The sequence below is a fragment of the Nymphalis io genome, chromosome 5 (assembly GCF_905147045.1).
Source record: "Nymphalis io chromosome 5, ilAglIoxx1.1, whole genome shotgun sequence".
NCBI classification, from domain to species: domain Eukaryota; kingdom Metazoa; phylum Arthropoda; class Insecta; order Lepidoptera; family Nymphalidae; genus Nymphalis; species Nymphalis io.
In genome coordinates this window covers 5,080,369-5,095,960 of record NC_065892.1, presented here as the reverse complement: position 1 = coordinate 5,095,960, position 15,592 = coordinate 5,080,369, and the positions used below count along the sequence as shown (strand labels likewise).

At 31.5% G+C, this 15,592-nt stretch overlaps 1 protein-coding gene across 1 annotated transcript in view; it reads left to right on the top strand.

Moving 5' to 3' along the window:
* LOC126768355 (probable cytochrome P450 313a1) overlaps positions 1 to 15,592 on the top strand; it is a 68,533-nt gene that overhangs the window by 43,092 nt on the left and 9,849 nt on the right. The window lies entirely within an intron of this gene.

Below are 15,592 nucleotides of genomic sequence, written 5' to 3'. Positions count from 1 at the left end.
ACGCTGTAGTTATTAACGAATGTTTTTTTTTTAGCCTTCATATACTTTTCCACAGACGGATAAAATAGATATAGGCCTATAGTTTGTAATATCTTTCGAATTTCTAGACTTATGTATCGAAGTTACATGAGCAATTTTCCATTTAGCTGGAAATATTTAGTGGTGCGACCAATTTCTTAGCGCATTTTAGTTAGATAATCTGGACCTTAAGTGGATCTGAGGTAGAAAGATGTTTAAAAACTTCATCTTTAGTAAGCTTACAATTATTAAATGGTGCATCCAAATTCCGAGATTGAGTTCGATTGTTCAAAATTAACGTGGAAGAATTATTTTCTACCTCATAATTTATGCTTTTTATGTACACCGATGCGAAATATTTAACAAAAGCGTTGCATATATCTTTCCCTCCTTTGGCTACGTAGTCATATAGAAACATTTCGTTTGGTATACATTTAGTGCCATTTTTTTTTGTCGTTTAAAAAGTTCCCGAAATATGTAGGATCATTTCGAATACTATCTGCTACGCGTTTTAAAAACTATCATAGAAATTTTTAATCATCATTGTGCAACGATCCCGCAACAACTCGTAAATAAATTTATCCATTGAATTTTTATATATCTTGCTTTTATGATGGTCTTTTGCCTTTAGTAGTGCCCGTATTAGAGGAGCTGCGTACCATATCAGATAATGATGGACGCGTGGTTTGCACATGGGTGTGTGTTTATAAATAATAGGCATGGACATATTGTAGAAAATATTTAGTTTTTCATCAACGGAATTCCTATTTGTTAATAATAATGGCCAATTTATTTGATCTAATTTATTATATACATTCTCGTAGTCGCACAAAAATAAATTTAGGTAGACTGTACGAGAAGGTTTTATAAAGTGATTTTTCGTAATTTCTAATGTAAGTTCCAGCGGTGATTGATGGCTATCTATTGAAACTAAGGCATTTGGTGAGTTATGAACTTTTATAAAATTTTGACCATTAGATTAAACTAGATCTAAGATACGATCGCTTACGTTCGTAATATAATTATATTGTTTGAAATTATTAAAAGCAATGTTTTCTAGAAAAATACTATCTACGGTATTACTATGTCGATCGGGTATGAAGTCGTTGCCGTCACTGTTCATTACCCAAGTTATACTAGTTAATTTCCTTTAATGAGCATACGAGAGTTAGGAGTAATTTTATTGTTACAAACGTAATTAACATTTTTAAAAAGGTATTTTAAGTAATCTTCTAATACAGGTGGCGGGACATAAATACCGCATATATATATAATTATTTACTTTAATCGATATCCATAAATCCTTACATTTTTATTCCCAATTATATTTTCTTATGGACTCCACTTTTTTACTAATAGCTATAGCTACTCCGCCGCCGTCCCTCTTATGGCTAGAAATTGGGCATATACTGCGATCTCGTCTGTATTAAATGTAACGAATATCAAATATTTCAATATCGAAAACCGTATTGTTTAACCATGTCTCAGTAAGTATTATTATATCATAGTTATGATATAGCACCGCTGTATAAATTGCCTCTTTATTGGTCCTGAGACCTCGCACATTCTGATAAAAAACCTCTAATGCGTATTTTATATAGTAACAATTTAACTACATGCATTGTGTAAGGTTTTACTGATTTTTAATAATTATTTTGAGATTTTTAGAAAATAAGGGTAATATTTTTAATTAAATTAACACTGATTGGAAATTATTGAGCGAAAAAAACTACGCGATATATAAAAAAGAAATAAAACTCAGGATTGACTCGTTCGATGGTTGTCAGGATGATTGCGGGAATTCCAATAAAAGTTGTAAAATTGATAGAATTGTAAAATATTATCTAGTATTAAATTACATAACAAGTTACGTGTGGAAGAGAATAAAATTTTAAAAGTAAATGTAAAGGATTGTTTTACTGGGGTATTCTTACAATAGATAATAAAAAAACAAATACTAAAATACTACTTTAAGCTATTTAAAGTTTCAGTAGTCTTTATCCACAATGCTGATGATTTCTTATTTTTCCGGACAAATATTCGACAATTTCTGATCCACACGAATTCGTATTTCTTCTCTTTAACCACCAGTCTGGCAAATCCCAAGTCAGATTTGTTTAACTTTTCCCGTGCATGTTTCTTGTTATAGCGTTTTACTGATGCAAGGAAGTCATCTCTTAATCTTGGACTGGCTAATTTAATGACAATGCTTCGTGGACGTTGGGATTGTTTATCCACCGTAGAAACTTTGTGGAAGTTAAGTATGTTCTCTTCTGGCAAGTCATATAAGATTACTGTGGCCATTTTTTGGATGATTGCAAGAATATTCTCGTTTATGTTTTCCGGGATACATTGTACCTCAACGTTGCAGTCTCTGGCTTGTTTTTCAAGTTTAATTTATCTTCCTATTTAGTTAAATCATTAGAGATTGTAAGGTGCTGTTTTCAATGTTGAGATTGGAAAGAGATTATTTAGTTTCGTCGTTTAGCTGTATCTGAGCGTCATCAGTATCAGATAAGAATTGCATAGATATCGTCAGGTCGTCGACTTCTTTTCGTAGTGAAAGAACTTATTTAGACTTGCTTGCTGATTCTCAAAGTGCTTTTCATTTCTCGGCGCAAATTCCGAATCACATCAATGATGACAACTTCATTCAAGTTAGCCGCAACTGATTGCTGAGGCATAACAGAGATTGTTTCAGCAAGCTGCTGTTGGCAGTTTTTAATTTAACCTGGTGTGTTCGTATTGTCTATCTTTGGCTGCTTACTACGCAAGAAGGGCAGATCCATTTCGCCCGATTCGATTCAAACAGACTCCTTATTACTCCACCACTGTCAACACATTTAACGTTCTGAAATTAAGCTTCTTGTAGAAGAAATCTACGATTTATAAAATGTGAAGGTAGTTTTATAAATAATATGATAACACTTCACTTATTTATCCACTGTAGATAATTTATAGTTCTATTATCTGAATGAATTCCTAATTGCATGTAGCAAATAGTGTTTATTCCAACTTCTTCATTATAACTAAATATAATTAGAAATATATCACTAACTGTTAACTGTCCTGCACTTAATTTATTTTAAAACGATTATTTTGTGATGAATATGTTACGCTAACGTTATGCCCTCGGCGATCGCGAACCAACTGAACTGATAGTTGGATATAACTTATTTAGTAGGAAAAAAGTTACATTAACGATAAATATACACTTCTTGTTTGTCGGAATTATAATATATTTAACAAAACCCAGCATACATTGTCTTATGTTATTCGTGATTAGGAGGTCATACGTTATTATACCAAACTTTAGATTCATCGGCGGTATACGTCTTTCGGAAGTTTATCCTTAGGATTGTATTATAAATAAAGATATATATTAATCAAGAACTGTTTGTAGTAAATAATATACCAGAGTAATTAGAAAACTCGTACGTAATATGTAAAATCTTAGGCCTTTTTACCTTTACTTTAGCTTCCATTTGTTATAGTTTAGTAATGACAACGTGTGACTAATTCGAAATAACTAACTCTTTTTTCAGCTTATTTGTAAAACGAAAGCACTGATTGAAGAAAGAGATGGAATTGAAGCGGAAGTTTATAACCGTACGATCATTCATAAAACACTTATAATTATTTTAATTTTATTAAAAATTAAATTAAAAAAAATCTATTTTTCAGCTACAAATAAAATCAAAGTTGATGTTAAATCATTCTTAGAGTTAATGATAGAGAGTTCTAAGAATACTGATAAAGCGTATACACTCGAAGAATTACGGGAAGAGACACTTGTTCTTGCGTTGGCGGGTACTGATACATCAACAGTAGGAATTTGCTTCACAATTTTATTACTGTCCCAATATTCAGATGTACAAGAAAGAGTTTACAAAGAGTACGTATAAATAATGTAATTAAGAGACATTTATCATATTGTCTGTCACCGATTATTGATTATATAATTAAATATTAGATAATTAAAAATGTTACTACTTATTAAATCAAACAAATATTTTATGGGTATAATTATTAATAGTTTTTTATATTATAATTATTTTCCACATTAATTAAACGGGTAATGAATTTTAGAATTCAAGAAGCTTTAAGCGATTCAGAAACATCTCTTCAGATGGAAGATCTGTTCAAATTAAAATATATGAAAGCAGTCATAAACGAAACACTGCGACTTTATCCACCTATTCCCCTTATTACAAGATATTGTAAGCAAGATTTAAAACTACGTAAGTTTACTCATTATTACAATTGGTATTGGCGCCTGTCAATTTAATAAGCTTAATAATAGTACAAAATTTAATAGTACTTACGTAAATTTTTGATTTGTTCACTTTTACTGACAGGGTACAGCGTCTTGAATTCCATAAAAAATATTTAAAAAAAATAATCGGCTTAAGTTAAAAAAAATAAAGCTCAAAACATATACATAAACATTTAATAAATACTTGAATAATAAACACTTTTTGTTCCTTTAGCTACGGGTATAATTTTAACAGAAGGTAGTAACGTAGCTATCAGTATCTGGGGCATACACCACAATCCTCAGCACTGGGGAGAAGATGTGAATGATTTTAATCCTGATCGTTTTATGTCTGGACAAATACCAAATGCTTTTATGCCATTCAGTTATGGCCCGCGGAACTGTGTTGGTAAGAAAATTGCTAAAATAACTTAATCATATGGTACACATTCGTCATCGCCAGCGGCATTGCACTGGTAAGTACCTAAAATATCTTGTGCTAAGTAGTAAGAGTACAAATACAGAATGTCTTTGAAACATGCTAATTATATTTAACTAAGTGAAATACTGTCAACTTTACTACTGCTAACTTCAGTACTGAACATAGCTGCAACTTTTCTTGACACAAAAAATTACTGATAAGATTTGACTGCCGCCCGCACTGGGATTTGAACGCAGGACGGGTTCAAATCGGCATCAGTAGCCTTGTAAGCCGTCGTATTTGTTAATATAACAAATAATTTACTACTGCCTGCCTTGTTGCTCTAGCGCAGTTATTCTTAACCTTTTTTTTGTTGCGGCACACTTTTAACGATTTTAAAATTTGCGGCATACAAAGAAATTTATAAGTTTAAAAATTATTTACTTACATATAAAACTGCGTAAAATAGTTTATGATAATAATTTAAAATTCGCGAAATAATATAACATGTACTACAAAAACAACAGTATGTTTATTAAGGGATTAATTACAAGTTAATAATAAGAATACATTAAAAATGCGAGTAATTGAGCTTGATGTTTTATTGATAATTTCATTTATATTTGGTCGTAAAAATGACAATGTTACAGTTATATCGTCTTTTACATTAAACAATCTTAATATTTTTTTAGTTTTAATATTAGTTAATGCTGAAAATCCAAATTCACACAAATAAGATGTGAAAAATTGTTTTAGCATGTTAAATCTTTTTCGGCTATCATTGAATAATTGCATCTAATGTTAATCCAAAATGAATTAATTGATTCTTCTGAATGTTTTAAAATTAAATCTCGATTATTGGAAAGCAAAATGATTTCTTCCTATTCATTCAAAATTTAGTCAAATACAGAAGTATCCGTTATGAGAAATAGATTACGAACCCAATCAAATTTCTTTATATCTAATTGAAGGAAATAATGAATAATTCTCTCCTTTAATGTTGTGTGTAAGTTGAAATTTCAAATAAATAAATTAATGGTAAGCTGAATCACATACATATGCCAATTTTAACGTAATAAAATGTGCAGTGATTAGCCGCCGTGGCCGAAATCGGTCTGGAGGACATTATTATAGATTATTATTTATAATTTACTACAGACAAGAAAGTCATTTTTTAGATTACATTGCAATGCTCAACCCATTATGTTATTATTACAGTAATAGCCTGTGAATGTACCACTGCTGAGCTAAGGCCTCCTTCCCTTTTCAAACCTTCTCAGGTTTTATGGAGCTTATTCCTCTACGCTGCTCCGGGTTGGTGGAATACACATATGGCAGAATTTCAGTGCAATTAGACACATGTAGGTAATCTCACGATGTTTTCCTTCACCGTCAAGCACGAGACTAATTATAATAACAAATTTAGCACATGAGAATTCAGTGGTGCTTGCCCGGATTAAACCCACGGTCATCGGTTAATATTCACGTGTTCTGAGGCTATCTCGGCTTCCATTATGCAAATTAGGCAATATAATTAATAATGTTATAGTGATAGATGGACAGTTTGATGGTCCAATTTTATGGACCTTCGCGGATTACTTGATCTATATTGCATAATTTAATATTGTATTTCAGGTTATCAATATGCGATGCTGTCAATAACTACAACCTTGGTGACACTCCTGCGACAATACCGCTTCACTCCAGCTACAAATTTCACATACGACAAAAATAATCCACTTCGTCTTTCCTTTGACGTTATGATGAAGCATGTCGATGGTTTTACAGTTCAAGTAGAAAGTCGCGGATAATTAAATGTAAAATAACTAATCAGTTTTACATAAGTTAATTTTATATCGTTATTAAAAAAATAAAGCTCATTAAAATGCTTAATTATTTAAAAGAATTAAGAAACAATTGAAATTTAGTTATGTAATAATTTTCATATAATATGATTTTTAATGAAAATTACTTAAACAATTCTATTAAAAGTTTTTCATTTAAAAGTTTTATATGTACTCCCTGTATTACTAGCTTAAGTACTCGTAGGTACTAAAGTTCACTTCGCAATATCCAGACATAAAATCGATGGCAGCAAAGTAGATACGGACAATAATAATAGTAATTTTTCAGGAGAGCACTTCAAGTAAAAAATAGTGACCATTTCGACATTTATGTATCAATTAACTTGAAATTTTCCGTGATGATTTAAAATATCATTTTTTATTTATTATATAACAGGTTTTATAGCTATTTCGTGGTTTTTATGAAAAAATGTTTACTTTGTAAAAGCCTCAACGTAAAAGAAGTCATCTGCCTGATATCCGTTTATTCGTTGTAATCAAAATAGAGCTCATTTTAATTAAAATATTTAATAAATTAAGGTAACAACCTCCAGAACTATTTTTTAATGATATCTAAGCGACATAGAAACAGTATTTAACATTTTTGGACTAAAATTTTGTAGATGTCTTCATTTACTTTGCGTATAACATTTCACATAGCTTCATCTACGTCTCAAGTTAAACTCATTTAATTTCCGAAACCACAAATGTGTTGTTTTAATAATAATGCATATGCAATAATACTGTTTTATTCATAATAATTATATATTTTTGTTTATGGACAAAACTATTTTAAGTAAATTATACTTTAGATTAACTATAAAAAAAACCATTTTTTTATTAATTAATATAAATAAAGTATAATGCTAACATACGGATAAAAAAATGAATATCACTGTTTTTTAAAAGTATAATCACCCTTGAAATTTACAAAATATCAGGCTATTTTTAATCAATCAGTTAAGTGTTTTTTTCAGTTAAGTTATTGGTAGCGAGCTGTGCCCGCGGTTCCACCCGTGTATAACTTAAAGAAATCACTAAAAGCGGACTTATAGTATTTCAGTAATAACAACATTTTTAGTTTAATTTTCGTGAGATATTAGTATTTAATGGTTTTCGCCGCACCCAGATCTAGATAGGGCAACATACAATTGGTCATGAGAAAAACTTACAACTCAACAATTATTATCACTTTCAAACTACTTCTAATGGAACAAAAAGAGATCAAAACGTTAACGATGAGGTGCGAATAAACTAAGTTATTATTTAAATTCTGCGTCGTCAACTGCTGTTAATTTTATTACGCTACTGTGTTTGATATTTTTGTAAAAACCATCGTAGGTATCTTGATATAAACTAATATTTTAATTTATAATTTTAACAAAAAGTGCGATAAATTAACCGCGTAACCGCGTATGCGCAAGATGTGATAAGTGACTGATGTCTTTGTTTGCGGTTCAATCATCTGTGGATACTCCGAAGTAAAGGCGGGGAAATTCAAATGTCCGTTTTTTAAAATTCGAGTGTAGATGTATTCATTTACGTATCAAAAAATTGTAATTGCTTAGAAAAATTAAAAACTTTAATACAGACTTGAATACTAGACAGACTTTAATAAGCTTATTTTCGTAAAAAAAACATTTTCACAAAAATGCAGATGTCCGTATCTACTTTGCTGCCATCGAAATTATAATTGATTTCTTCTATTGGGCTTACTTATAAACGTTGGTAAGTGAGTGATTACTTAAATAATGCCGTGTCTTCTTCTTTTGAATGTCAAATCAATAATGACAAAGTGGAGCCATGCTTAGAACCGTTTATAAGTAAAGCCGTAAAGCATTATGATGATCGCTAGCGAGTGGCCGTCTATATTAATATACAACAAAAGTTTAAAAATATTACAATATAATTATGGTATTTGTAACGGGGCCATTATTTAAAAGCATATTTTGATTTTAAAAGGAATTATTTGAAATTGTATTTTTGACATACATTCGTGTCTGATTAATAAAACGTTTTACTTGGCTCATTATTTATTTCTTAAATACTACAACTCATTTACTAACTAACGCTAACAAAATCTTCTCTCAAAATCTAATCTCTTGTCACACAATAAAAGTAATTAATTTGCTTTTTGCAAGCTCGTCTGGGTAGGTACCACCCACTCATCAGATATTCTACCGCAAAACAGCAATACTTGATGTTGTTGTGTTCCGGTTTGAAGGGTGAGTGAGCCAGTGTAATTACAGGCACAAGGGACATAAAATCTTAGTTCCCAAGGTTGGTGGCGCATTGGCTATAAGCGATGGTTGACATTTCTTACAATGCCAATGTCTAAGGGCGTTTGGTGACCACTTACCATCAGGTGGCCCATATGCTCGTCCACCGTCCTATTCTATAAAAAAAAAAAATTATTAATCTCAAGAGAGATTAGCCAACTGCGCAGTGTGTACGTAAACACAGGTGCATTCTCTATTCCCTAACTCTTATAATCCGATGGAACGGTAATCCGACACAACCGGAAAGAGTTCAGGCGCAGGACCAAAGGCTTTACGAGCTTTCCTAGGCAAGGGAGTACACACACACACACTTCCAACTTCCAGACTCCGGGCTGCTATTAAAAATTTTTCGGCAGAAAAAAACAATTACGTTTTATTGGCCCGATCTGGGATTTGAACCCAGGATCTCCGGGTCTGCGGCCTTATACATAACGAGGCGCATACTATAGTGTAATACTAATGCCATTAACTTGCAAATTATTATCATTCTTAATATTAATTAACTTGACTCTACACTCGTTTCCTTACTTCACCTGACCGCATCACTATATTCCATTTGCAACCTTTTTTCCACTTACCTCAAATTCTTATATATAGAAGGCTGATAGGAGACGACACATTGGTCGAGTCTAGGCTCCAAAGTCTTGAACATCGACGTGTGGTTGTATCACTCTTAGTCTTCTATCGGATACATTTCGGAGAATGTGCTCAGGAATTACACGAACTGATTCCTCCCGCCCCCTTTTACTATCAAATACCAAAGCGCCATAGGTAAACAGTGGAAATTCCCCGCCTACGTACGAAGCGCTTTGAATCTACATTCATCATTCGCACTGCGAAACTGTGGAATGCTTTGCCAGAGTCCGTATTTCCTGATAGGTACAATGTTGGTGTCTTCAACTCCAGAGTAAACAGGTTTCTTATAGGCAAGCTTGCTACATCCTAGACCGTGTCGATGCTTAACATTAGGCAAGTCAACGGTCAAACGCTGGTCTAATAATTGTAAAAAAGATGTAGTTCTTTTATAATATCTATATTAGAACCTGAACTGTAAAGAAACAGTGCTTATTATACACTCTTGTATGCACGCACCAGACTTTTCACATATTTTATTGCGGCTGAAATCCCAGACAAAGCCTACCCGATGTTCTGTAATACTCGATTTAATAGTATTATATTATTAAAGTAATCATTTGGTAAACATAAAATATTTTCAGATCATTTGCAAAATGAAAGCACTGAGTAAAGAAGAAGCTGTAAATGAAGCGGGTACTAATAACTGTAAGATCAAAAAGAAAATATTTTTTAGTATTTTTATGTCAAACAATAATTATAACTTAATTTTTTTTACAGCAGTACATACGAGTACCATGCACAATTTTAAGACATTCTTAGAATTAATAATTGAGAATTCTAAGAATTCAGATAAAGCATATACACTCGAAGAACTACGGGAAGAAACATTTGTACTTCTGTTGGCCGGTACTGATACCACAGCTGTTAAGATTTGCACGACAATTTTACTGTCGTCACAACATACTAATGTACAAGAACGAATTTACAAAGGGTATGTGTTATCTTGGTACTTTAATGAAACTCATTTTAAGATTAAAAATTTATTTTCGATAAATAAATATTAAATTGTTCTAAAAATAAAATTTAAGTTAAAATTTACCGTTACTAGCGTCCAGAATATGAAAATATTATAACCGCGTCTTAACGGAATTGGCTACAAAATATATGATAGTATTTAACCGAAACTAATAAGTAAAAACTACTATTTTTTAATATGTTTAATCATAGGAGCTGACAGCGTACATTTTAAAGGGTAGTGTGGACTAGGGCTATCAAACAAGACGGCAATTTTACATAAAGTATGCATCGTTTTCGGCATTTATATTCTCTCCATAAATAACTAATGAGTAATTATTTAGTTAGTACTAATTAATTCATGATGCTAAAAAAAGTTCAACATTTTGAAGAAATTAAAAATTATATCCAAAACGCAACATTTTATTTTTTGTATAATAATTTAATTCTAGACGTATGTATTTACTTAATTACTTGTCTCAATTAATTGAGAATTAGTAATAATAATAATAGGAAATATTTAGTTTTTATGGGTACAAATAATAATTTTCAGAATACAAGAAGTAATTGGTGATTCAGATAAGCCTCTATATTTGGAAGATTTGGATGAATTAAAGTATCTGAAAGCCATTATAAATGAAACATTAAGACTTTATCCACCAGTTCCTTTTATTCTTCGATATTGTAAAGATGATCTAAAACTTCATAAGTATACTTATATGTATGTATAGTATACTTGACAAATGAAAGACAAAATAATTGTGTTGTATTACCATCTAAGCAAGAGAGAGATAGATTGCTTAGCGTTTGTGGACTATGAGAAAGCCTTTGAATCGATCGAAACCTGGGCCGTGCTGAATTCTCTTCAAAGGTGCCAAATTGATTATCGGTATATCAGGGTGTTAAAGTGCTTGTACGAGAACGCCACCATGTCGATCCGACTCCAGGATCAGAACTCAAAACCTATCCAACTGCAGAGAGGTGTGAGGCAGGGAGACGTGATATCTCCGAAACTGCTTACTTGCTGCTGCATTGGAAGATGTTTATTATACTATACTATAATATAATTAAATGGCTATATATGTATATAGCTATTTAACTATATTAATCCCGGTTCTTTCTTGTTTATTTTGTTCATTTGAGTAACACTTAAATACCCTCTTATCGTTAGTAAATAACATTTTATTTGTTGAAAATTTTATTTAAACTTCAATTGTGTATGTCACTTATGTCAAACATTATGATCTGACGTCGGTAAGTGACATACACTTACCATTGATAGAGAGATGCCACAGATACATTGTGTTAACTTCTAATGTCTTCAATGCTTTTTTTTACTTTTATTTTTTATTTTTAATCTGCATATGCATAGTCCGCTTAGTTAATTACATTATTGTGTTTAAATATCTATTTTTTTAACGCTTGTGTTTGAAATAAAATGTTGTTATAAATGATTTGGTACTTAAGCGAATGTTATTACGCTGGTAGGTTAAAATAATGTTGTTTGATTTGATTTTTGACATATTGTTTTTTTATATATATATATAATAAATAATATATATATATATATATATATATATATATATATTATTTATAAATATATATATATAATAAATAATATATATAAATCATTTATAACAACATTTTATTTCAAACACAAGCGTTAAAAAAATAGATATTTAAACACAATAATGTAATTAACTAAGCGGACTATGCATATGCAGATTAAAAATAAAAAATAAAAGTAAAAAAAAGCATTGAAGACATTAGAAGTTAACACAATGTATCTGTGGCATCTCTCTATCAATGGTAAGTGTATGTCACTTACCGACGTCAGATCATAATGTTTGACATAAGTGACATACACAATTGAAGTTTAAATAAAATTTTCAACAAATAAAATGTTATTTACTAACGATAAGAGGGTATTTAAGTGTTACTCAAATGAACAAAATAAACAAGAAAGAACCGGGATTAATATAGTTAAATAGCTATATACATATATAGCCATTTAATTATATTATAGTATAGTATAATAAACATCTTCCAATGCAGCAGCAAGTAAGCAGTTTCGGAGATATCACGTCTCCCTGCCTCACACCTCTCTGCAGTTGGATAGGTTTTGAGTTCTGATCCTGGAGTCGGATCGACATGGTGGCGTTCTCGTACAAGCACTTTAACACCCTGATATACCGATAATCAATTTGGCACCTTTGAAGAGAATTCAGCACGGCCCAGGTTTCGATCGATTCAAAGGCTTTCTCATAGTCCACAAACGCTAAGCAATCTATCTCTCTCTTGCTTAGATGGTAATACAACACAATTATTTTGTCTTTCATTTGTCAAGTATACTATACATACATATAAGTATACTTATGAAGTTTTAGATCATCTTTACAATATCGAAGAATAAAAGGAACTGGTGGATAAAGTCTTAATGTTTCATTTATAATGGCTTTCAGATACTTTAATTCATCCAAATCTTCCAAATATAGAGGCTTATCTGAATCACCAATTACTTCTTGTATTCTGAAAATTATTATTTGTACCCATAAAAACTAAATATTTCCTATTATTATTATTACTAATTCTCAATTAATTGAGACAAGTAATTAAGTAAATACATACGTCTAGAATTAAATTATTATACAAAAAATAAAATGTTGCGTTTTGGATATAATTTTTAATTTCTTCAAAATGTTGAACTTTTTTTAGCATCATGAATTAATTAGTACTAACTAAATAATTACTCATTAGTTATTTATGGAGAGAATATAAATGCCGAAAACGATGCATACTTTATGTAAAATTGCCGTCTTGTTTGATAGCCCTAGTCCACACTACCCTTTAAAATGTACGCTGTCAGCTCCTATGATTAAACATATTAAAAAATAGTAGTTTTTACTTATTAGTTTCGGTTAAATACTATCATATATTTTGTAGCCAATTCCGTTAAGACGCGGTTATAATATTTTCATATTCTGGACGCTAGTAACGGTAAATTTTAACTTAAATTTTATTTTTAGAACAATTTAATATTTATTTATCGAAAATAAATTTTTAATCTTAAAATGAGTTTCATTAAAGTACCAAGATAACACATACCCTTTGTAAATTCGTTCTTGTACATCAGTATGTTGTGACGACAGTAAAATTGTCGTGCAAATCTTAACAGCTGTGGTATCAGTACCGGCCAACAGAAGTACAAATGTTTCTTCCCGTAGTTCTTCGAGTGTATATGCTTTATCTGAATTCTTAGAATTCTCAATTATTAATTCTAAGAATGTCTTAAAATTGCGCATGGTACTCGTATGTACTGCTGTAAAAAAAATTAAGTTATAATTATTGTTTGACATAAAAATACTAAAAAATATTTTCTTTTTGATCTTACAGTTATTAGTACCCGCTTCATTTACAGCTTCTTCTTTACTCAGTGCTTTCATTTTGCAAATGATCTGAAAATATTTTATGTTTACCAAATGATTACTTTAATAATATAATACTATTAAATCGAGTATTACAGAACATCGGGTAGGCTTTGTCTGGGATTTCAGCCGCAATAACACAGATACATTGTGTTAACTTCTAATGTCTTCAATGCTTTTTTTTACTTTTATTTTTTATTTTTAATCTGCATATGCATAGTCCGCTTAGTTAATTACATTATTGTGTTTAAATATCTATTTTTTTAACGCTTGTGTTTGAAATAAAATGTTGTTATAAATGATTTGGTACTTAAGCGAATGTTATTACGCTGGTAGGTTAAAATAATGTTGTTTGATTTGATTTTTGACATATTGTTTTTTTTTATATATATATAATAAATAATATATATATATATATATTTTATTAAGATATATATATTTTATTAAGATTTGTCTCTACAAATTAATCTATATAATCATAGAATAATAAAAATATATTATTAAAAATAATATATATATATATATATATATATATATATATATATATATATATGTATGTAGGTTGGTATATTACATATTTGTATTAAGCTCCTTAAATTTTAAGTATAAGTTGTTCGCACACTATGCCCGATTAATGATCCTGGCTAAAAAAACACATAAACATTTCTTTTTACAGAGGTTGCCTGGAAGAGATCACTATTAGTGATAAGGCCGCCTTAGCATACTATATATTCTACTAGCTATTATATGTTACTAAATGTTTGTAAAGTGTGTGCAATAAAGGATAAATAAATAAATGTTTTCAAGCTTCTTGACTGGAACGGACTTGGCATCAATATCAACGGCGAGTACATCACTGATTTTCGATTTGCCGATGACATTGTAATTATGGCTGAGACCTTGGAAGATCTCGGCACTATGTTCGATGACCTCAGCAGGGTGTCCCAACAAGTGGGTCTAAAAAAGAATATGGACAAGACGAAAATCATGTCGAACATCCATGTTGCACCCACTCAAGTCAAGGTTGGAAATTCTGCACTCGAAGTTGTAGACAACTATGTCTATCTAGGTCAGACCATCCAACTAGGTAGGTCCAACTTCGAAAAAGAGGTCAATCGTCGAATTAAACTCGGCTGGGCAGCGTTCGGGAAGCTACACGATATCTTCTCATCCCAAATACCGCAGTGTCTCAAGTCGAAAGTCTTCGACCAGTGTGTGTTGCCAGTGATGACTTATGGATCAGAGACGTGGTCGCTCACAATGGGACTCATAAGAAGGCTCAAGGTCTTTCAAAGGGCAATGGAGAGGGCTATGATCGGAGTTTCTCTGCGAGATCGAATCAGAAATGATGAAATCCGCAGGCAAACCAAAGTAACCGACATAGCCCGAAGAATTGCTAAATTGAAGTGGCAGTGGGCGGGGCACATTGCTCACAGAACCGACGGCCGCTGGGGCAGAACGGTTCTCGAGTGGCGACCATGAACCGAAAGACGCAGCGTGGGCAGGCCCCCTACAAGGTGGACCGACGACTTAGAACGAGTCGCGGGAAGCCGTTGGATGCGGGCAGCGCAAGACCGGCCAACGTGGAAATCCTTGGCCTTGGGGAGGCCTTTGTCTAGCAGTGGACGTCTTTCGGCTGATATGATGATGATGATTATCATCTTATATTTTATGTCTCGCAACTCATTGAAAGTTAGATAAAATATCGCCTGTTTTTCATAAATACAAGTCATACAGCTACATGACTGTTGTAAGTTGCT